The 24,627-nt window shown below is 41.8% G+C and overlaps 1 long non-coding RNA gene across 1 annotated transcript; it reads right to left on the bottom strand.

Annotated features, from left to right (window-relative positions):
• LOC112955992 lies at positions 1-1,855 on the bottom strand. Its single transcript, XR_003250974.1, has 2 exons — positions 1,812-1,855; positions 1-449 (listed from the first exon to the last, which is right to left on the bottom strand). It is a non-coding gene; the product is annotated as an uncharacterized LOC112955992 (long non-coding RNA).
• Between the last annotated feature and the right edge of the window lie 22,772 nt (positions 1,856-24,627).

Genomic DNA, 24,627 nt, shown 5'->3' with positions numbered 1-24,627 from the left:
AACCCGAGAGGTGGCGGGCAGAGCAGACCTCGCAGCTCTCCAGCACGCCGAGGCCGGGCTGCACCCACCAGAGAACTGACACAGCTCATGGGCTTCCTCGAAGGGGTCACGCAGAGCAGAGAATGCATCCTCTCCTGAGGACGGAGGATCTCTTTCCCATGGTTCCACCACAGTGAGAACATTTTCATCCTTTACCAACAAATATGTTTAGAAGTCTATTTAGATATACAGAAACAAAGTCATAATATTAGAAGGTATGTTGATCCCCTTAACACAGGGTAGCTGAAAACCTCCAGATCTATACTATACTTGTGTCTCAGTTCCTGAGCTGATATGCCTGACAAGCAGTGGTAGTTCCTTATTTCTTTTCTACATCAATATTATAAACAAGTAACATAAAATGGATCTGCTGGATGTATCCTTTTGATCTGGCCTCAAAAGTCTTTTTCCTGAAAACAAAGCAAAAGAGAACTGTAATTTTATTATACATGCTAGTCCTCAGTAATGTCAGAGACACAAGCACAGCACCTGACGATGATGATGGTGTTATTAGGTTTCTCGGAATAGATTTTTAKAAATATTTTGGATCCAGTCCTGTGAGACCACTAATCTTGCTAGGTATCTTCAGAAGATGGAGCTTTTATATCCCATACACACACACAGACATTAGAGAAATCACTCACTTTATAAATTCGAAGGTTTTAGATTTGGGCAATTTGCTCTCTGCCACCGCTTGTCCAGGGTACTCCTGAGCTTTATTATCAGCAGGGTGTTTGCTCAAGATGAGAGGCTGGTGTCAGCCCAGTCACCGAGAATAAGAAATGCTTATTTGTCGCATTGGATCACATCTTTGTGGATCCAAGATCCAAATCCGTATCTGCCAGATCCTCGCAGAGGCAAAGGTGAAAGAGGTTTCATGAAACAAAATTTACTGAGGTTCAGGTGACCGTAGTGGTAGCTAAGCGCACCCAGTGGTAATCCTTGTGCTGGACGTTGCCCAGAAATGAATTTAAACCTTGTAGGTTTTGTGCTCAGGAAAGCTGATGCACAGCAGATGTTGAAGTATTCTTTGTAGCATCTATGGAAACCCAGCTTTAAATTTACACAAGCAAGCATTTGCAACAGGCTTTTTTGAACATCTTATTCCTAACTTCAGTAGGACAATACTGTGCTAACCAGCATGTTTGGTTGTTCTAGTGGAAGAAGACAAGAGAGCTGGTCAATAAGATTTAAAGTTTTTAGAAATCACAACATTAAAAAAAGTTTCTAAAAGGTAGAATGAAAACATGATTTGCCCCTGGGCGTTTCACAAACAGGGAAGAGGAGAAAAATAATTTAATAAATGATTCACCACAAATTTCACACCCAATATAGACAAAAACAATGTCCATCCACTCAGCCATCACCCAGCCTTGATAGCTTCAGCTGTACCTTTCTCTGCAAAATGGTATTTCATTAAAAAAAAAAAAAACAATGAGATGATATTAGGTTTATTCTTACTCTCTGAGAGGAGCAATACTATCCACTTATGTCAAGGATCAGGTGAGCAGGGAGGACCTCAGACACAGGCCGGAAAACTCCAGTGCACAGGAGGTGACCAAAGATAGAAATAAAATAAAAAAAGTACTCCTTATATTGAAATTATATCTAATAACAATAGTGAAGGAATATTGTCCTTACACAGAAATACTGTAGAATTACTGTGACTTTAAAGGAATTGCTTTGTCTGCAAAATACTCATTAGAAACAAACAGATTATCGATATCCCAATTATAGCAATCCCATGTCCCTTAGAGGCTGGTCATACTAACCTCACTTTGCAGATCAGTCTCTAAGAGCCCTTTTGTGGAGTAAAGAAGTTTTCAGGAGGATTCAGCATCAACCAAATTGGTGGTATAAGTTACTTTGGAAAGAGCTTTGTGAAATAATTGAAACAGCAGGTATTAGTGCCTGCAGATGCAGCACTTGAGGCTTATCCAGGATTTCTCACACCTGATGGACATTAAGTGGCACAATTAGAGGTAAAAGATCAGCTCCTGAAGCATATCTATGCTCTGGATTTACAGAGCATGCATTTTCATTAAAGATGGCTGAGTGTTATGATGAAGACAAAGACAGTGATGGTGAAAAAAGGAGAATACAACTGGTGACTGTCGGCTGTATATTTTTCAAAGGATTTGGCATAAATATGGTGCTTGCATTGGTGGAAGGTTTCAGCTGTTTTATGTCTCAGCAACAGTTTAAACAATAACATTCATATCACAGAATGGTGTAGATAATATCTGCAATAAAACCGGGTCTTTTATGTTCAGAAGCAGACAAAGCCAGAAAAGCACATTGATRAATGAAGATGAACCTATGTATTTTGTTGTGGTGGAGCTCCCTCTAGCTTATGGCATTAACCCTGTATCTGTAAATCATATTTGCTTAGACTCATCCCTCCATTTTCAGGGTAGAAAAGGCTTCCAATTCTATAGGCTTGGAAACATTTATGACATTTATAATCCAGCTGAAAAAAGCCCCTAAAACCCAGCTGCTAGTTGAATGGCATTAACAAGTCTGATGATAATAAATTTCATGGTTCTAGAAAGAACAAGACAGAGAAAAAGAATTCTGTGACATCCAGAGTTGTGACTGTCATTAGCGGCAATTTCTGCCTCTTCCAGCTTTATTCTTTTCTATTAATATTCGAAGAAAATATTAATATATCTTTACCTACTTTGTTGAGAGCATTAACTGTTCCAAACCAGCAATGAACAAGTTATGTAAATGCTACAAGGTAAACTAATTAGTTCAAGAAACAACACTCCACTAAATAAATCTGAAATATCCCAATTCCTCAGAAATATATCTCATTCCCTTAATTTATTCAAAAGAACAAATAAAAGGTGATTAGGAAACATCTTAGTCATATTAAGGTTGGGAAAGAGTCACRCTGACTTCTTATTTGTTTTAGCTGCAGAATTCATAAAAACTCTGCTATTTAGGACACCTATTTTTCAAGGCTGAATTAATGTTGTAAATACTAACTGTACCTTTAAAAAAGGAGTGGAATTAATGGTGCACTATGGAAACAATGTTTTGCTAAAATGCTAATTTGAGGAGATTAAGACAACATTTCTGAAAAATAATATCCACAATCTGATGTGAGGCTTAAATAACTACTGAAATGATAAGCAGACAGAGCTACAGGAGAAGAGTTAATTAAAAATCACCAAGGCAACTTACATTCCTTTGTCATAAAATAAATGTTTTGCTACTGATACTGTACCTGTAAACTAAAAAATCATCAGCTGTCCTAGCCAAGCAGAGAATATAAAAGGATTTACTTGTTAGAAATGTTCTAAATATTCTGCTTTTTAAATGCACTTAGCCACATTTCTTCATAAATATTGTTCCCTGGGTTTTCTGTTTAACTTCACAACTACTTACCATAAGCTCCTCTGTACAGTGAGAAATTAAGTTCAACCATGCTAAAATTAACAACAAAGCATCAACTTGTTATAGACTTTGAGGAATCTGATTCAATAGCAATGGATATTAAATTTTAAGAGAAAAATAAAAGACAGAATAAATGTCTTATGTATCACATTTAAGAAGCTGAAACGTGATAAAAAAATGTAGCTGTAATCTTTAGAGCTAAAATTGTGTCTATGCTATAGCTCTTTCCCTCCCTCCCCCCATATATTAATGTAAATATGTAAATAATGTCATATATTAATGTAAATTAATATATGACATAGCTCTGGGGGTTTTTTTAGAAGTTATATTTGCTATTTAGAGGTTTTAAAGTTGCAATTTTAGAAACTGCATACTCTGCAATTTGTTTAATCAAAAGACTAATCAGCCTGATGTTAGAAGTATAACTACACATTGATAAAGAGATAAAATTTGAAAAATACATTATTGTCTGAATTTTATTCTTTAATAGCTTATGAAATGGAATCGAACACACCACTTGTTTAAAATTAAATTTGAAATAAACCTTAAAAAGATTAGTGACTATTGAAAAAAAAGAATATCTTGAAGTTTAGTTCCATTATTTTTCTTTTTTAACTACTATTGCTCTTCTTACCTGTATTTTTACAGAACAGTTTAATCAAATTTATCTTCTTAGGGCTTACATTCTTCTCTAGATAGATGCAGTGTAATTCAAGATGAGTCATATAGGTAGGAGCAGACAATAATAGCAAATCGATGATGAAAAGTTAAAGGAAGAAGGAAGTAAGGGTTGTTTAATGTGCCATATATTGCAAGAATATAATTGCAGAATATATATATTTTTGTGCCATGTGGTGTGACTGCCCCTGTTTAGAATGAGAAAAAAGACTTGATATATTACCCACATTTTATATAAAAATTGTTGTTCTATATTAATTATATTACCCACATTTTATATAAAAATTGTTCTATAATAATTAGATATCAGAATTGCACAGGATTTTTGAAACAGTTTTCTCAGATGCATAGCTGTTACATGCTGAAATTCAAATATATCATCCAGGTTGGGTGTTGGGAAGGAGGATCTGAATGCTTGCTCTCCCTGAGAAGTTAGGGAAATTGCTAAAGCTGGATCAAAAGCAGACAACAAAATGCTCTTAATGGGATTCTTGCCAGCTTCTCCTTTTAAATTGTATCATACAAGGTAACCTTAAAACTGAGTGCAGCTCATTCTGTTGATCAGTAAACATGAATTCTTTGAAATGTTTATTAGCCTTGGAAACAGAAGTGCAAATATATGAGATTGTGACCTGCAGGAGGAGTCCAGACGCTATCACTATTAAGCATGTCAATAATAGGACTTCTGTTGCTTAAATCACACTCAATACAATTAGGATGAATTAAATTTGTAATAGCTTTCTGTTAGCTTTTTCAATGATCTGTATTATAACTGGAGATGCTTTAATGATTTAAAGAATGAAAATTAGTTATTTAAAACCTTTTTTTTCATTAAAATGTAGATATGATTATACACTGAAGTAATTTAAAAAATCAAAAGCAGAATACAGTAGTCCAAAGAGATGTGAAACCACATTCTAGTAATGCTGTCCAGTGCAATATTTTGCTTCCATGAGAGTATCCTATGTTTGAATTATCACTGCAATAAGAATGCTTTGCAGTTGATCTGGTTAGGGAAAAAAATGCATTGACTTTGCAGTAGAGAGATGAAACTTTTTCTACATGTGCCCAAATTCACCTTTAGTTTACTGGGAGTTGAGAGTGATATGTACATCAAAAAAAAATAGTCAAAAAAAAGAAGAAAAGAACAGACAAATGTTACAGCTAACAGTCAAGTGACTTGGGTAGGAAATATTTGGCATCACACAAGTTTATCTATTGAATTTTGATTTTTTTTCATTGAATGTTCACACAGTACACGCACTAATATTTAAAATTTGTTATTAAATACTTGATTAGAATTTGGATGTGAGCAGGCAACTTTATGAATAAAGCATAACACATAACTGTGAAAGTATTTTTCAAAATTACATTTAAAAAGATGAATGTTTTTACGTAGACTAGTATTATCATTTTATACAGCATGTTCATTTCAAGGATTTGTTTTTATTTTCAATATTCTGTTAACACTCAACCTGTAATTCGCAGCTTCTCCTGTAAGTAGATTTCACTACTCGAAGTATGGCATTCCTGTGGCTGACAAACCCATACAGAAATGCTCAGTGTATTTGCTTTTCCCGTATTCTCCAAACAGTTCATTTTAGAGGAAAGCGTTCATGGAAGCTCACTCCAGCCCCGAGTGTCCAGCGGTGCATCTCCTGTTCAGCCGGTCCCTGCAGACCAAAGCACCAGCTCCCAACCCATGCATGGTCTGGGAAGGACAAGCGGAGACGCAGCGTGATAAGCACGTGCTTTGCTGAGCTTGTTCATGTGATTTACCTGCAAGGTGACAGCAACCATTTCATAGCTCTTACTCCAAAAGGCATCAGTAGATGAGCCCTGGTGCTGCTGCAGCAGAAACACACCACAAAGCCATGGCTCTTCTCAGCTTTCTCTACAGCAGTTTTTTATATTGTTATTCAATGCCTGAAATAGCCAGGATGTAAAAGCTTAGTCCGTTACTAATCCACACTCTTTCTTGATGGATTTACTCATCCAGATGCATGGTTCTTTTTCTATCTCAAATTACCTTCATAGCTGCAAGTGAGACCCTCCAAGACAGTTTTTTTCCTCCAGATAAAAGGATAAAAACAGAAGAGGAAAGAAAAGGATGGGGAGGGGCACAAAGCTGTAGGCCAGTACAGAGCAGGACTCATCCTGGAGCAGCTCTGCTGGGCAAAAGTCACTCGGCCATGAATCTTTGAGAGCCTCCTGCACATTATGGAAAGCAACAAATCCCGTGCTTTGCCTTGGATATTTTGCCATGTTCTCCCAAATTGAAATATTTAATTCTGGAAAGAGTCAATCCTTCTGGTGCAGCACAAGTGAATCTGCTTATTTGGTGCAGTGAAAATGACTGTGTTTCATCTTTTGCAGGGCCTTTTAAAAAAAAAGGTCTCTGAAAAACAGAATTATATCGCTTACAGGAGCTGGATGAACACAGGACAATCCCTGCCCTGATAACACCCACTAAATTGCCTATACGAGATGAGCACAGATCAAACCTTGTCTCCTCAAGCACGCAGTGACCCATCCTGCAGTTCCTAAATACATATTGGGTCCCTTTGCAGAGCTTGGCACCCTTGTTGTGGCGAGCCCGCAGTGACACTAGACACACAGCCCCGAGGGAAGCAAGGGGACTCATCTGGGCTCAGTGAAGGCCGGGCAGGCGCAGAGGGACTGTCAGCGCAAGCACAGAGCGTTTTCACAAAAGCCTCCTTATTTCAAGCATGCTCAACATCCAAGGTTAACAGGTTGAAGCAGCGATCGGCAGGTCATAGCTAAGCAACATACTTCTCTACAAACATCTTCCTTAAGGGAAGCAGGCCAATTTTTCAGTGCAGTGCTTGAGTTGAGGAGAAGAAGGGTTGGTTTAAAAAAAAAGATTATTCACCTTTAAATGCAACTTTGAAAAAAAACAAAGGGCTGTTTTTCTCTAGAAGCCACTGCAGAAGCCAGGATAAGAGGTGCAAGAGCCACTGGCCTGCAGTCTCAGCAGGGCTGGAGATCCCTGCAGTTGGAGGCCAGTGCCTCAGGCCAGGCAGAATTCCGTGACTGGTGCCAGCTGCCCCCACTAGCTCCCCTGGGGCATGTGAGCATCTTCCTCCTGATCTGCTGAGAAGCGTTTCCAGAGGAGGCTGAGACAAAAGAGTAGCACAACCATCTTGTGAAGAGATTTGTGTCCATACCGGGAGTTAAAACAATTTTTTTTTTTTTAGTTCTTTTCTTTTTGTTGTTAAATTCCACATAAACCAATGACTTAAATGTAAAATAATCTATGCTACAGATTTGGCCTTTTTCTCCCCAGTGACAGGGAGGATGCTGGCATTAAACCTAGTGAGAGTGAACTTTATAACAGATAAGCTAAACAAATTTACTCCTCTATATTATCTTTATTATTGTATGTCAACACCTATTGTCTGCTTCACTGTGACTGTCTGAGGTACACAGAGCTGGAGTTCACTGTGGTGGGTGCTGTACTGCACCCTAACATTATATCTTTCATAGAATAAACGTAACAGACACAGGAGCGTAAGAAACCAAATGCTGGGAAGCAAGTGACAGAACAGCCCTTTCCTGCAGCCCCGCGGGCTGGCCCAGGCTGGCCGGGGGGCGCTGGGTTTCCTCACCCGGCTCCACGGGCGCTGCTGGGCCTCGGACCGGCATCCTGCCACCTCCGCCTGCTGCAGCACGGACCCGCACTGTGGCTCAGCCTCTGCAGCAAGATCCAGGCTCTCGATGCAGCCTTAAAACTGCAACACAGTGCTAATTTTTAAAGTGTAAAGTCATGAACGATCCTTTTAAACTCCAAGACAGCTTGGTGCTTAGGAGATACTGTGATGTGTGATTTAAAGAGCTCATAAAAGCAGACAGCTTGCTTTAGCATCCATGGAAAGCAATAAAGCAGTTAAAAATTCTCCCAGTTGTAGGCCCTATAGATTTCCTTATCTCAAATTCTTAGGCTCGGCCCCAGGGGCAAATTGCGGGAGCAGTATGGGAGTTTTGTCTGTGCCTGGGAGTTCCTGGGCAGCTCCCCGGCCCCTCTGCTGACCCCCGCAGAGCCTGGTGTCTTGGCTGCGCGTCTAGACATTCCCGGCTACTCTCCCTCCTGATGGTCTCATGCCAGTGGTAATTTAAAAATTGTTTGGGGTAGGCTGTGCCTCGTAGACACGGGGAGCCAACAATAACCCCAGCGCAGTGACCCGGTCGGAGCATCAAACAGGCAGCGGAGGCTCCCCCAGTTCAGCGCCGGGTCAGGAATCGTGACCTCCCCCGACCTCTCCTGTAGATTTAAAATTGTTTTGAGAAAGGAAGGAATAAAAAAGATACAACTCCAGGCGATTCTGGAAAGCGCTCCCGCTTCCTGTACTGTACACATGCATATAAGTAACATGTTTAAACAGATGCAGCTCTGGCAGGCCTGGAAAATTAGGATTTGGATACTTTGTATATTTTTTTAATGGAATGCACATTGCTTATATTTACTTTGAAAACTCTGAAGTGAAAAGACGGTGTATGAAAACATAATTTTCAGTATATTTAATAGCAAAGACAAAAGAGAAGGCCAGATAAGATTGTAAAAAGAAATAGAGACTGTGCAAAGCAGAAAACATACTTCATGTGGATTTTCATCTGCACTGCAAAGTGTACTGTCCTGCAGATTAGCTGGGTGTACCAGATCAAAATAATTAACACTGAGATTACTAGATAAATTGCCCTGTAAGAGCAAACTGCACACAACTGTAGGCTGCTTGGTTTTCAAAGGTTTTCTTTGTGTACACAGTACTTGCAGTCACAACCAATAAAACAAAATATACTAGCACTTTATTTGTGGTTTTGGTTTTGGAATTGCATAATGGTGACTAACATTTTCTCAAAACCTGCTTTATGGTGTTTACTTAACCAAATTTTCATGCACTGTACCTGGAAAGTTTGAAACGTACTTTGAGTGTTTCCAAAGGGACCCACGTCTCTGGAAGAGGTTTACCAGTTTATGGAAAGAGCATGAAGAGTTTTCTCTTTCCTGGGATTTATATGGGCTGGAGCAGATCAGAAACACATTAACTATGGAAGGGAATAGTAGAACAACAGTAAAATATACCGATGAATTGCAAACTGCAGACCCTACTGGACTCAGTTCAGGTAACAAGACTGAAGGAATTGATGTTGTTCCTGTTCACATCAGAAAAACAGTAAAATACCCATGGCACCGTGGCAGTAGGGTGTCACAGGAGTTGACACGGCCTCTTGGTCCAGCTGGTGTCCACTGGCATCCCCCAAAGGGATCCGCATCACCTACATCCCACGGGAGTCCCGCCATGGATTCCAGGGATTATCTGTGTCCCTCTGGGGTGCCCCACGGGATCTGCATGACCTGCATTCTGATGTTCCTTTCTTTTGGGACTAAATCAGTGGTGACTGGGATGATAGTTCATTCAGTCTATCCAGCAAACGCACAGTAATAATAGAAGTAACGATGGCTCTGGCAACTACAGTATTACTGCTGCTAATAATTAGTTACTGTAATTTTAATATAGCATTAATAGTGTAAATAATTAAATCTGCAGAAGAGAATCCAGCAGGAAGCCCAGGCAACCAAAAGAAAAACACTTCTTAAAGTTTTAAAGTTAACATCAAATCGATTAATTTTTGAAACCTGAATTTCTGCTTCCCATGGGGGCTGAAACTGGAGAGAGAGGTTAGACCCAACTGGATGCTATTGTGTTTCCATGGCAACGTGTTGTTTTGAGTAGTCTGTGCTACATACGATAGGCAAAATCACTACATAGTGGCCAAGAGAAGCAGCAGTCAATAAATGTAGAAAATCTTTAAATCAAAGAAACACAAATAAGAGAAGGAAACATCCTGTTAGATCATCCTTCTCATTCTCTGGAGTACTATGCAGAATTATTAACAGTCTCAAAAACCTTCAAAAATCTTAAAAATTACAACCAAGGCACTTGGACAAACTTTCTGAAGGGGAGAGAAATTTCTCAGGAAGTTATAAAAAAACCTTCCTAATCTGCTTTCAGCAAGGCTGAGTGCAACGTATTATCTATACTTAGGCACTGTGTTTTCCATCACTTGAAGAATCGGATGCATTTTATAATATTTCTTGCCCTAACACAAGTAGTTATGCCAAAACATAAGTCCCTCCGTAAAGGTCAGCCATATCCACCAAACTCCCTCTCCCAGAAGCAGCTCTCTGTGCCCTGAAAACAGAACAGGTATTTTGAAGGCTTGACCAAGCACCCATTCAACGCGATGGGTTTCCAGGTGTCACACTAATGAACTGCGTTCCAGGGCAAAAGACAGCACTTTAGACAAGACTTTGTTTTTCAATTATAACTTCATGTCTGTTTTTTTAATAAAAGGGAAGCTGGGGATTAGACTGTCTTGAAATTCATGAGTCATGTTCACATCCCTTGTTTAGCCAAGATGCAGCACCTTCTTGGAGCAAATTACAGTCTAAAAGCTTCTGGCAGCCCCTGAATCACTTGTGGAGAGTACAAATACTATGTGAAAAAAAAAAGTATGAAGTGAAAGTCAACTAAGTTTAAACACCTCACTGATAATAACCTGGAGTTTTTCAGGAGCTAGCAATAGGATCTGTTCTGCTAATTTTAGCTTTCTTTTCAAAGTAAGAATACCCACATCTTGCACATGCCAGTACATCCCCATGGCTGCCCTCTGCAGATACACATGCATGCCTTCCATCCTCAAGAACAAAAAAAAATCATTCAGGGTAAAATTGGAACTCAGGGTAAAATTGGAACATTACTATTGTCTTTGGTCTTACTATTGCAAAACACCTGAAGACTTGGTGATGGAAGCCCACATCGTTCTATCAAGAGGTATCTTGACTTAGCAGGCCAAATCCTGCTGTTAGATAAAGGTACGTTGCTCCAGAGCAATTCACTCAAGGCAAAAGGATTAATGTGTGCTTGTTTTGGTTAAGGGAAGATAAGATCTCCTCCATAGACGTTATATGCTGTATTCCTACGGAGTGATGAGTGTAAATGCAATTTCATCATCGCATGTCTGTATCTGGAAGGTGTACTCCATCTCTCCATGGCATCATAGCTCTTACATAGAGCACTTACTCCAGTAGCTACATCGATATATGTCTATGTCTGTGGCTGTTGCCACAGGGGTGGCTAGATGTCAGCATACATTTGAGAAGAGGCTGGATAAGGGCAATATGAGGTTGAGGAAGGACCACATCTCCTGGCCTCCTGTGGCTCCTCATGGTTGCCTGCCTCTCCCTGGCCACAGTTGCTCAGCACATGCCAGAAAAGGGCCAGGCTCATCCACGATCCAAACTCTGCACTGCTGGCCTGGATTGGGAAACAGGAAGAGGCACCAGACGGAGGCTGAGCTCTCCCACAGAACAGCAAGTGGCCAGGGCGATGCCTCAGTGGAGGCATTGATCTACGGTATCAATTCTATCGACAATCAGACAAGCAGGAATGACACTGAGCCTATGACACAGAAGTGCTGGCATCTCTGCAAATGCTCTATTTTTCTTGAAACCTTCTATTGATCACACTTGGCCTTTCAAGAAAAGAAAATACGACACCTCATCCTGTATTTTTGTTGTTCGTCTGCTGTGCTTTCCAAGTGAGGGACCCTGACCAGGTTCATATCCAGGACTGACTCCTCTTCTGATAAACAAATGTAGACTTTGAAGCCAGCTCAGGCTGGGCTCACATTACCAGGCCCTTTGCATTCCCAGTGGAAACAAGTCTTATTTTATTTACAGATAAAAAATAAAAAAGTAGTATCGTCTATTATCCCAAGGGTGTTGTTTACATTAATTTAGCAACTGCTTCCAAGGATCTGCAGAGTTCAAGAGCATTGCTAAACAGTGACAGCCCATCCTGGATTGAGTTACTGACAGAATTACAGCTGACACTAAGAACTGCTTGAAATGTCTTGAGGGGAACTGCAGACAATGGGCTGTATTATTAAGCAGAATAAAGGTGAAGTTACAGGGGATACTTGAGACTGAGAGAGGCAGAGCCAGCCAGTCTGCCACAAGCATCAGCTGTGCTTGTGCTAACAGTCAGCAGGGATCCCAGGCCAGGGGAAGGAGGGTTTAACCTCCAAGTCGAGCAGGCCAGTTCGCTGGGATTTGGGTGATTTTTGCTCTTTATTTTCCTAGGATACAGCATTATACTGGACTACTCACCCCCACATATATTCTTTTCCATAAATCACCTTCTCCCTCATAAGGTTTTCACACCAGAGCTTCTCCACATGAAGCTGCGTGTCTTCCCCCAAGACTGTAGCTCTTTACACCAGTTCTGCCAAAAGTGAAGCAGGGGAGGATACAAATGGATGCCCAGCTCTGGGAGGCTGCAAAGCCCAGCACCAACTGAGAGTCAAAGAAAACGACCAGTTAAAAGCCCTGTCTCTACAGTCCTGCATTAAACACCACTTTGAAGACACTGCTTTATCCTTCTCAGCCATTGACACTCCAGTTTTTGTGTTCAGTATCTCCTTCACAGGGTTAAAGAATAACTCTGCATGTGAGAGTTTAAAGCTGCAACTAGTGGGCAGATAGTCCTAAGCCCACAGATCTGGAATAATATCTCATTACACTATTACCCCTTTCTGTCCTTGAGGAAACTCCCATTACAGTGATGTACAATTGATCAATTCCAGTAAATACCTATAAATTAAAAGGTAAATGAGTTCAAAGGGTCAAGTTTTTATATACTGGAAAGAAGGAAAGAGGGAAAGAAGGAAAGAGAAAATGCTTAAATTGGGTTCCTATACCAGTGTTTATTTACCAAGGGGACACTTCTGAATTCTCCCATTTGAGCAGATGCAGTGAAATTCCTGTCTAAGACAGGTGTGATATTTTCTTGACAAGTAACAAGTGAAGGTAGTAATATGTTATCAATAGTGTTGAATGAATCTCCTGTCTGCAATTAGCTATTAAGGCATAAAAGCCTTGTGCTGYGCTAGTGGGAGAGGTTTATTGCATTGTGGGTAGGGACAGTGGTCAGATTTTTCCCAGTTCACACTTAGCTGTAGCTCTCAGCTAGATATGTCTGCACTTGGCCATTTTGCAGGGTTCTATATGAAATTTAGTCAGACGAGTTTCTTCTACTGTCCCCCCGTCAGGGCAGCTCTTAGCCTCCTGAGGACATGTGCAGAGAGCAGCAAAGCCCAGTTGTACAACCAAGCTCAGCAATTGTGTCAAAGCACTGTCAGGGGGTTCAGAATCATCTTTCACTCCATGCATCTTATGAGTAGTTACTCTTTACTTTAAAATCCTTTTCCTTCACTGCTCGCAAACAGCATTGCTATGCCTGGACTTCTCACAAGTGCTGAGCTGAGGATGAGTCCTGCCTCCCTGGCAGTTCTGCTGCTCGTTTCAGTGGGGCATAAGCAGCAATTAACAGAACAAGCAACTTGACAGAAGGAAATGCATGTCCCGCAGCACCTCTCTGCAGAACAGGTAGCAAGAGCAGGTAATCCCATTACAAATTACTTCACTCTCTGCTTAACTGTACTGATAAGGAAACCATAAAAAGTCTCAGAATTGCAATTTTTTTTCTTTGGCACAGAAGAGTATTCAAAAAAAAAGCAACAATGGATCTAAAGGTTGAATTTCAGCACTGTTCAGTTCAAACAGGAAGCTGCCAGTGTGGCTGGATTACCCCACAAACAGGCCTGTCGTGCTGCAGCTTCTGACAGCAAAGCCCCAAAATCCCAGATTTGCACTAACGATGCAAGAGCCCGGTTCCCACCAACTTGTCCTTAGTGTGTCCGCTCAGACTGCTGGTTTCCTTTCACACCCTGTCCCCAAAGCTCCATCACAGCTTCTCCAAGCACCAAGCGTGGCTGCCCATGGGGAGGGTGATGGTCCCATGCGGGGGTCCCAATGCTGCTGTGTGCAGACTGCCATCTACTTCCATGCTCCCTGCATCCCTCTCTCCTTCTTCCCCTCTCCTTCCCATGACGACCCGCAGCTCCACAGGGCTCGGCAGGGCAGGAGGCAGGAATCCCTGCTCCCCCCATGAGCCATGGGAGACCATTCCTCACACATTTTATTCTATATTATTTTGACATTCTTAAGTTAAAACAAGCTCACTTGGAGCTGGGGCGGCAGAGCCACATCCCCTTTGATGGCGGGCCGGCCGCGGCCCCCGCTGGGCTGCCGCACAGTTTGTGTTCGGTAGCTGTGCTGCGAGCGCAGCAAAAGCAACTTTGATTCCTGGCGGCACGCGGGACGGATGGTTCCCGCCGGAAGTCGTGCACAGCGCTGGAAATCAAAGGAGGAGAACAAAAAGAGACTCTGAGCCACACAGTTAAAAGATGTTGAAACTGACTCTATATTTCAGCTGTGAAAAAAAAAAGCGTAAGCCCCAGGGTGTTTTGCCCAACATTGCTGCCTTCCCAGCCCAACACTGCTGAATTGTAGAATTTTTACATGGAGACCAGTGAAACGGTGGTTAGAGGGAACTCACATATGTTACGTCAGCTGAAAACCTCCGCAAGTGATACTAAGCTGGCGCTGCAGAGCGACAACTTCAGGTCTCTTGGAACCGTCCATCCAGCGCRATCCCTGCACCAGCCCACCATCCCGCCACATCCCGCTCAGAAGAGCCAGCCTGTTTGGTAAAATGAGGAGATATTTTACTGCCTGTGTTTATTTATACACAATTATTTGACTAGCCCAACCTGCTGAGATCAATTCTTTATCTGCTGGGATGCCCCAATTCTTCAGGACTTCAGTCCTACTGGAGTGAGGCGGGTTAGCCAGTGCGAATCTATAGTGCTATTGTGGGGCAGATGACCCCCTGCCATCCCAGTAGAAAACCTCCCAAATCCAGCGCACATGTTCTGGCACACCATCTGATCCAAATTAGAGCTGGCCTGCACCGGCCTCCCTAGCTCCGTACTGAATTCCAGCTGCGGTAAGCCACTAACGCTGTTACACCTAGTCTCTAATTTGAATGTATTTTACATTTCAATATATTATGTCTGAACTTTAAAAATTTCCACAAGAAGTGGATTTGTTCCTATTCCATCAAGCCAACCTGCAGCACAGTTGCCTACAGAAAGCTGAGATTTAGGGTAAATGCTCTCCTCTCCTGCCAAGGCAGGTAGGAGTAGAGGGACACTGAGGGCAGAGTAGCTACAGACCCCATGCCCATCTCTGCCCCCAGTGACACATGCTCTGCAGTGATGCTTTGCAGAAAAACTTCTTTACAACAAGACTTTTGATTAGAAAAGGCTATTCTGACGAACTTACAGTTTTTCTGTAAAGGCTTCCCAATGAAAACTTCCTTGGGAACTTCACCGGGTTACAGTCAGGTAGAAAGACCATCTGTACAGGTTCAGTTTTTCACTCAGGTCAAGGAGGTATTAATGAAGAATAAAGACTAAAAGATCACTAACTCGAGCAATAAGTCTCTACCTTCACAGAAGGTACTGCTGATTCTGATTACAAACTTCAGAACTTACCTTGGGTGACAATTAGGCTTAACAAAAGAGAACAGTCAGACCCCAAGGTTAATTGCCCCATGCTTATCTAAAACATATTCATTTTTTATGCCCTCATTCCTTCTCTCAATAGAAAACTGGTATTCCAGGAATATGTTGAGTTGAATCCCTCCCTGTCCCCAGCAAGGAGCTCTGCTCTAGCCATGAGGAGACCCACAGCTGAACTGCCAATATGTCCATATGCTCAAGGAGATCTCCCATCCCACCATCTGCCTTGTCTCATTCAGCATCAGGGCAGATTCACATCCTCCTGCTAAAGACATGCACTAACAACAGAACAGCCTCCTCTGCAGCATGCGGCGGCGGCCCCAGAGAACATTCCTGTTCACTCACAGATGAAGTAATGTGCAGCTAGTGATTTTGGAAGAGGTTCAAGGAAGAAAATCCCACACCAATGACTAGAGCTTTTGTTTGATTTTTTTTTTTAAGTTTGACAGAACCTGAAAGTTCATCCCCAAGGATGACATGCAAGAAAAGAAGCAGGTGCAAACCACATTCCCAAGGATTGCTTTCCACGGTAGCCAGGGAACAAAGGGACCAGTTTTATTGGTCTGCCAAGACACAGCCCAGCCACTCACTACTGTATCAGCACAGCCACCTTGATGGAGCAAAAGCTGAGGTAGGAATCCCAGGAGCTCTGAAAAAGGAGCAGGTGACACCCCAAAACATGGAGTTTGGTTTAAAAAGTTCAGAGAAGTACAGACAAACCTTACCAAACTTTAATTGCTGAGCAAAACATACAGATGTTAATCTACTGAGTTGGTAATTTTTCATAAAATCATCTAAAGCCTCTAGAAACACGTTACCAAATGGCAACAGAGGCACCATGGCCCATTCCAAAGGCCAGGTGGTTTAAAGGCATTATCTGTCATCCTGGTGTGGCCAGACTAAAGACCACTGGGGCTTCTGGCTGTACAATTTCTGCTGAAGGTTTAGTCACTTGTGCAAGACACCAGCAGCAGTGACAGCTTAGGGACCAGCCAGGATGTGGACATGGCAGGTGCCCAGCATGACACAGGCACCAGATCCAGGGGTTTGTCCTGGCACTCCGCAGGTGCTCCGGTTGATGGGAATGCCATGGCCTCATTGCTGCTGACTTCATGCTCTGCCTCTACCACAGCAGCTGAGTGAGGTCTGATTATCAGTGAATGAGAATGTTGCATGCAGCCTCTTGCACCACTTGCAAAGCAGACCCCAGCATCTCTGCATCGCTTGTGGACATTGCTGTGATTGTTGGAATCCAGAACTTCTGAAGGATAAGCCACTTCCCCGGCTCCTACTGGACTAACTCACCTGGAGCCTGACTAGAGTTGGACTGGAGTCCAGCTCCACTTGCACCTAACTTGGTTGAGTGTTTTTGGTCCATGGACAGGAGACAGCTTCAAGGTATAAAATTACTCTAGTGGGTCAGAGAGACACCCTCCTACACACCAGTCTTCTCTAAACAGCAGAAACAGCAATGAGAAAGGTTAGGCTTAAAATACACTCTCTGGAGCATTGGGGTGAGTAGGAGGCAACGTCACAAGGCAGCAACCATCACGGCCCAGCAGACCATGATGTAACTGAGCACAAGGCAGGAAGCTGCCCTTTTCTGAAAAACAGCTCAACAGATAAATCTGATTTCGTTAAAAGTATATGTATTTAATTTATTCTCCCAGTAAAACATATTTTTCCTCTACAGATTCTTTTTTAGGACTGTTTTTATTTGCATAGTGAAAATGAGCGTAGCAGATTCTTTTGTGGATGTCTTTTTTTTTTTTTTTTAGGAAAGGCAGGGGCACCACCTAATGGTGAGTGAGAACCCTTGACAATCCTTCTGCAGTTGTCTAGATAGCAGTACAATACTGAGACTACAATGACCAGAAATAAAACTTGACTTTTCTGCTGAGTTTGAAATGTCAGTTATTAATTCTGATTAATTTTGTAAGGTTAAGATACTTCATCTGTCACACATGTACATTCCTCATATGCTTAAACACACACACAGTTGATGTTAAGAAAGGAAATAAAGAGCATTTTATGCCAAAAGTACACTTTTTTTTAGAAACCAAGTCAGTCTAGCAAGGGAGGAAATTGAAAAAAAAAAATCTTGACTCTAGCCCAGGATTTGTAGTGACATTTCAGTCTCTCCCTGACAAGCAAAATTTCACCTGGAACATGCAAAGGGTGCAGATGCTTTGATAAGTTACGTTAAAAATATTCAGTTAACTTCAAAACTAGTATTTATCTTCAAAAATTAAACTTTCACCTAGGCTTTTAAATTTAGCTTTGCGATTTTGCTTTCTGATAGCACAGTCAAGACAAAGATGAGAGCAAATTAATAGAAAACTTATTCAATTAGTGAGATTGGTGTGCCAACTGCAATCTTTAACTGCATTAAAGTGAATCTCCCAGTTTGTAAGGCCCAAAGAATTAAAAAATACTCAGTCACCAGCCCTGAAATTCATAAAAGTGCAGAGATTGCATGACAGGATCAGGGACCAGAACATAGCTGAAAAACATCCCTCGCGGAGGGAAAGAGTGAGCCAGGAACAAATCCTGCGCTGCTCAGCCTCACTCCAGCCAGGGCTGCAGCGGGGCTGTGCCAACAGAGCACAGGAGAGGCAAATCCAGGAATTTTAAGTCCTCTACTTAGTGAAGTGAATGCACCAGGAAAGGACCAGAGGAGACGTGTGAGGGCCACAGTGCTGCTTGGGTGACAGCTCAGCCCCATCATCTCAAGATGGGGTGACAATGCTCAGTCTGGGACTGGTGCTGTCAGCATAAAGGCAAGCACACCTGCTGTCACTGCTTGTCTATGTGAAAATTCTGTGACTGCAAAACCCGCTGTGCACTCTGCAGCGGGAGCAATAAGAAATGTGGGAGAGCAGCAAAAAATACAGGCAACCTTGACATCCTTAAAAGCTTACTTCTGTCACTAGCAGAAGAAACTACCTTCAGCAAGGCTTTTGACAGTCTCCCATAACATCCTCATAGGGAAGCTCAGGAAGTGTGGGTTAGATGAGTGGACAGTGAGGTGAATTGAGAACTGGCTGGATGGTGCAGCTCAGAGGACAGTGATAAATGGGGCTGACTCTAGTCAGAGGCCAGTGGCCAATACTGTCCCGCAGGGGTCAGTCCTGGGTCCTGTGCTGTTCAACTTGTTAATCAATGACTGGGCTCCCCAGAACGAGAGGGATGTGGCGCTTCTAGAGAGGGTCCAGTGGAGAGCGACAAAGATGATTAAGGGACTGGAGCATCTCTTGTATGAGGAAAGACCAAGTGAGTTGGGCCTATTTAGCCTGGGGAAGACTGAGAGGGGATCTGATCAATATGTGTAAGTATCTGAGGGAAGAACGTAGGGAGGATGGGGCCAACTTCTTCTGGGTGGTGGCCAGTGACAGGACAGGGGCTAATGGGTGCAAACTGAAACCTAGGAAGTTCCATCTGCATGTGAGGAGGAACTTCTTTGCTGTGAGGGTGACAGAGGCCTGGAACAGGCTGCCCAGGGAGGCTGGGGAATCTCCTTCTCTGGAGATCTTCCCAACCTGCCTGGATGTAACGGAGTGCTCCATGCTCTGGGTGTCCCTGCTGAAACAGAGGGTTGGACTAGATGATCTCTAGAGGTCCCTTCCAACCTCAGCCATTCTCTGATTCTGTGAATACCTTGCTTACTTGGTAATTGGCACAGTCACAGCAGAACAGGCACTTTTTCCTAGGGAAAAAACAAACAAACAAAAAATCAAACTTGCCAGCTGCTGCCAAAGCTGGAATGTAAAATAAATCTCTGTACACCAACTGCCACCCACAACCCTGGTTTCTCATTGCCTTCAGATACAAATGAAAAGAGGGAAAGAATTTTATTTGAATAAAACTTCCTTTGAGAAGTATTTGTCCATAAATATGTATTAAATGTAATATTTTAATTTCATCTAAATAATTTAACCTGTAATGCTGCAGGTGGTATAAATAATATCCCAACAATGCATTATAGGTGTGAAGCTTTTAAACAAATATTAAAACTGGTGAAATTTAGCAAAAGCCTTGTATACGTCATGCTTACCTCAGACTGGTAATTGTTAGGGTTAAAAAGTCCTGGTATGCTACACTAAATGCAGCTGCATTTCCACTGTGGATGATGCAAACATATGCATGCTTGTGAAGGAGTACAAGAGGTTCAAATGCAGACCAGGTAACTGCATCAGACATCACTAGAGAGGCAGGGAGTGAGCCACAACTCTGGGTTTTGTTGTCCATAACAGAGCAACTGCCTTGGAGGTAGCTGAGTATCAAAGTACAGCACATGCCTCTTGCAAGCTTGCATGCATTGACTGCTTATATATGAGCTGTACAGACTTTGTATTTAAAGGAAGAGTGTTCCCTTTACAAAGGGCTCAGAGACTAGTGAATTTTTGCCACTTAATTCAGGATACAGGTTTCACTATTCAAAAGCGAAAGATTCTCCCTTCCTTGAGAGAAGCAATGTCCGTGAGACTATCCCATGGTGCGGGCAGCATATCTCAAATGCACCATGGAAGACGTCTTAAGTTCAAGCCCAGGTTCTGTAAACACTGTGGAGATCAAGTGAACTAGACAAAGAAACAAACCTGCATCCCCTGGGGAAGACAATTAGGGTTTATGAATAAGGCTTCATCAGCTGCACTGCTTTATAAAACACATCTGAAAGTCCCTGCTCACATGAGGCTCACTCAGGAAAGACATATAACACTTCGCATGTTTGACTCTGCAAGACCAGGAATCAGTCTCGTCAGTCTGTCCTCCCAGTATTAGCTCTGCATTTTTTTGTTTTTCTTTTCCTGTTGAAGTCTCAGTTCCCAGCTGCTATACCAGTCCTGCCATCAAGAAGGGTGTTCAGTTCTTCACTATAGAGGCCTGTATCTGTCTGCCCTAACACTGATATCTCTCCACATATCTGCTCCATGCAGGCCTGGTCCTTCCCTCTCCAAAAACTATTCTCCAGTCTTATAATTCCTCTGTATTCCATTTTTATCCCTTGTTTTCTAGCTCCTTACTATAACATTCCCAAAACTTCATATACCAGAGAAAGCCTTTTCTATACATGTGTCTTGATACACCCATCCTTTGGTTCGCTCTGAGAACACTTGTCAGCAATAGTTAATGGTTCTGCCCATCTGCTCCGCTGGTATCAGATAGTACCGGACAGTATCAGATCCATGTGGTATCCATTATCTGAATCAAGAGGCGACAGCACTACCAATGATGACAATGGGCTCCTCTGTGCTGCACATCATCTGTGCCTGAGGCATGTTTCCACCATTGCTCATTCCAGATGCCCTAGGAGTTAGGAGATGGGATGCACTGAGATCTAGGCAGATCTCTCACAGGGAGAAGGGAGTACGCTGCTGATTCCTAGCACTCGTAGCCTTGAAGCATTAGGCAACACTTCTCTAATGAGTGTGTAGAACTTGAGCAGCCTCTCTAGAGCCAAACACCTGCCTGCCCTTGTCTAACCTCATCCTGCTATGGACACAGACCTCCAGACCTTTGTTCTTGCCACTACTAGGACAGTAAAGCAGGGACCTTGTGCACATGCTAAAATGCAGCCCTCCAGTCCTGAAGACAGACACAAAACAAAGGTATTTGAAGCTTCTTTTGAAACAATAAACCATTAAATACTGCCTGAGAATGACACAAGTCACTGCTTGTCCCTCTCTGCTCATTGAAGGTCCCATGGGAGTTTGGGTGGTGCTGACCATCAACACAAGGCTATCCTGGGAGCTATGTGAGAGAGTCTACTTCAGGTATAACATAGGGCAGGATGCACATTCCCATTATTGATTTCAGAAGTCTTTCTTGGAAACCAGGACATACAGTACTGTGAGTGTATGGGTAAAGAGACAAAACCTGATATGATATTTGCATCCTGTGAACGTTCACTTCAGCCCCTCAGCAGCAGAGCTGTAACGGCATCCCTTTATAACACTGTCACTTGTAGCAATACAGGAAAAGAAATTTCTTTGTTATTGGCAAAGAATCATAAATATGTACATGAAGGGTCTTCCAAGGGACGTAGATTTAGAGATTTAAGGCATGTAGAATCATGCAGCTGTCATTAGTCTTCAAAATCATTTTTAGTGTGTGTATATGCATGTGTGTGTGTGAGAGCACGCGCATGTGCACACATGCTTACGTTGTCTTGATTAGCATATGGAACCCCAGCACAAGATGATTAATGGCCTGCAGAAGCCACAACTTTAGAAGAAAAAAATAATTGTTTTGTGTCTGCAAGAAATCCTGTGAGGTCACTATTCTTGTTAGACCCTGTCTGGCACTGCAGAAATCTGTTTCATTGCCTTCCTCAGTGCACAGGATACAACAGAACATACTGGTTTAAAAGCTTGCTCTTAGCAAGCTGCAGACCCCACAGGTGTCAAAATACATTTGCATCTAACCAGAATTGCATTTTATTTATGGTTAAGTAGCTCTCTCAGGTTCCCGGCAGGATCAGGCAGGCTCCTCTCGCTAAATGCTGTATACACGCCTAGTGAGATCCTGTGTTTGCCCCAAGGAATTTTCAATTGAAAGCAAGCATCCAGACTCCCCAAAGTCTCTTAACTGCTTTAATATGGAAATAAGCATTCTAACACTTCACCCTTTTCCAAAGCAAACATGTAGATTAGGATGACCTCTTTTAGGAAATTCAGATGCCCTGTATTTCTCTGCAGTTGACCTGTGCTAATCCAACCATCACCTTTACTGTCTCACCACTTTTAGGCTTTAATTAAGAGGAACTCCAGAGCAAGTCAGGTCTATGTCCATGCCCTTCCTTGCCTTCCTGGGGAATTGGCACAGCGCCTCTTCTGTCACAGACCAGGAGACCTCTCTTTCTCTCTCTCAGGGATGAATTACGCACAGCAACCCGAGAAGCTCTTGCAATAGCTGCCAGTCATTAGCTGTCATGTAATAGAAAACAATCTGTCCCAAACACTTTCAGCCCCTTTATTTTTATGGTTGGGCTGACTCATAACACCTCAAGCAGTATAGATCAAGAACTCCCTAGTCCTTATTAATGTTCACATCATTAGCAATGTCTCCTGCAGATAAAGCCCAAGGAGAAGAGCATTTCTCATACTTCCATGAAATACTAATACCTGTAAATTATGTATTCAGAACACTTGCAAAATTATAATAACTGAATAAATGTAATAATGATGAAAACATCTAGCACCAGAACCTGTCTCAAACATAGGAAAACTGGATTAGGGAGAGATACAATCTACAGTGCGTTTTCTTCTTAACTTACATAGGAATTTATTCTACTCAACCAGCAATTCCTTTCAGCTCTAGATGAATCATCGTTTTACAGCATAAGCACTCATATGACAGGACAAGCCTAACTGTGGACAAACTTTCAAAAGGTATAAAGATCACCAATATATCTGTGGTGCATGCTTTACTTACACCAAAATGGCGTTTACATGACAGCCTTTTGCCACCCATATACCTAGATCTGCTTTATCCTGGAACCTTTTTGTAAACATATTCTGCAATTGTTTTGTTCCTCTCTTGCTTCAGGTGAGAACAGCTTCTACCAGGATCAGTATCTCCTGCACAAATCTCTCTTAAAAACTTGTTCATTTTTGTTCATTTTCTAGTATTTTCTTCATAGCTCTCTGAAAAGTCATCTTCCCCATCAACCTCACTTATTTAGTCTGACATGCCAAGAAAGTGCTTTTTATCTAGCCTGAAATCCATTACTTAGACTTATCAGACTTACATTTTCTTGTTCTAGAAATAACCTCTACTTTTTCTATCATTACAAAAAAAAAAAAAAAAAAAAAAAAAAGCTGGGAAGTTCCTGTTCAGAGACCTACTTGACAATCAAAAGATTACAAAAAGGCAGCCAAAGTCACCTATCATGGCAGCAACCAAGTGTTTCTGGAGTACAAGGCTAGTGCCACTGTTACTGTCAAAGTAAATTTTATCTTCTCTTTCCCACAAAGCCTCTTTCATAGCCACAGTAAGATATCTAGCATCTACTCTGACTAATAGAAATCAGGCWTATCTCTACCACTTTTTGGTAGAGGCTTTTTTGGAATGCCTGACTCTGCTTGCTACATTTAGCAAAGAGAAACGTACCCTGATTTCAGTTTTGATAAACTAGAGGTATGGGCAGCTTGCTTTCTTTTTGGAAGAGGATTTGGGGACTTTTGACCTTATACGACCTCCACTTTAATGCTTTTTTTATAGCTTTATATTGAAAAAACAGCCTGGACCTAATGAATTGTTTTTATTACCAACAGGGTGTAAAATCCGCATGACCTGCCTGCGCTGCAGCAGCAAACAACACTCTTTGCTGCAATAGTCAACTCAGGTTAGGTCACAGCAGGTCAGGAAATAATCTCCAAAACCATTGAATAATTTAAAGGGTAATTCAGTGGTCAGCAAGTGTCGGACCTTTATAATTCCATAAATCATCTCTCTAAATGATCTCTAAATTACATTAGACAATAAATTTTACACAGTTTCCCCACTGACTGTCTGTTCTACTCAATGACAGATTTGATGTAGGTAATTATACATGCTCAATTGTTCCAACAGCTTATGTGACAAAGAAGCCACACTGATTATTGGCACTTGCATTCAAAACAGTAACAGTGTCTACCAGAAGATGATTCAATAGTACACTATTTCATGGATGTAGAGTCTAATGGTCGGGGTGGCTATGTCCTTAGGGGTTGTAGAGAATGCTTTGAAGGGGAGGAGCAAGGAAAGAATCACACAGATATTAAAATCACAAGCTATGTGAATTCTGTAGACTGTGCGATGGGTTTTGCAGCTCGCCTATTTAATTCTGAACTAAATCTGAATTTTATAAGTTACTTTCATCCAAATATACAGATACTGTTTTGTTTTACTAAAGTTTTCATTTAACACACATAATAGTATGTAGAAGTTTCCTTTAATCTTATGTTGCTTCTTTAAATATCTAAAGAGATTGTGTTCTTCTATTCTGTCTTTCGAGTA

Source organism: Nothoprocta perdicaria, unplaced genomic scaffold, assembly GCF_003342845.1.
Source record: "Nothoprocta perdicaria isolate Ctin4 unplaced genomic scaffold, notPer1 scaffold_6, whole genome shotgun sequence".
In the NCBI taxonomy this organism is placed as follows: Eukaryota; Metazoa; Chordata; class Aves; order Tinamiformes; family Tinamidae; genus Nothoprocta; species Nothoprocta perdicaria.
This window is presented reverse-complemented; position numbering and strand designations above follow the sequence as displayed.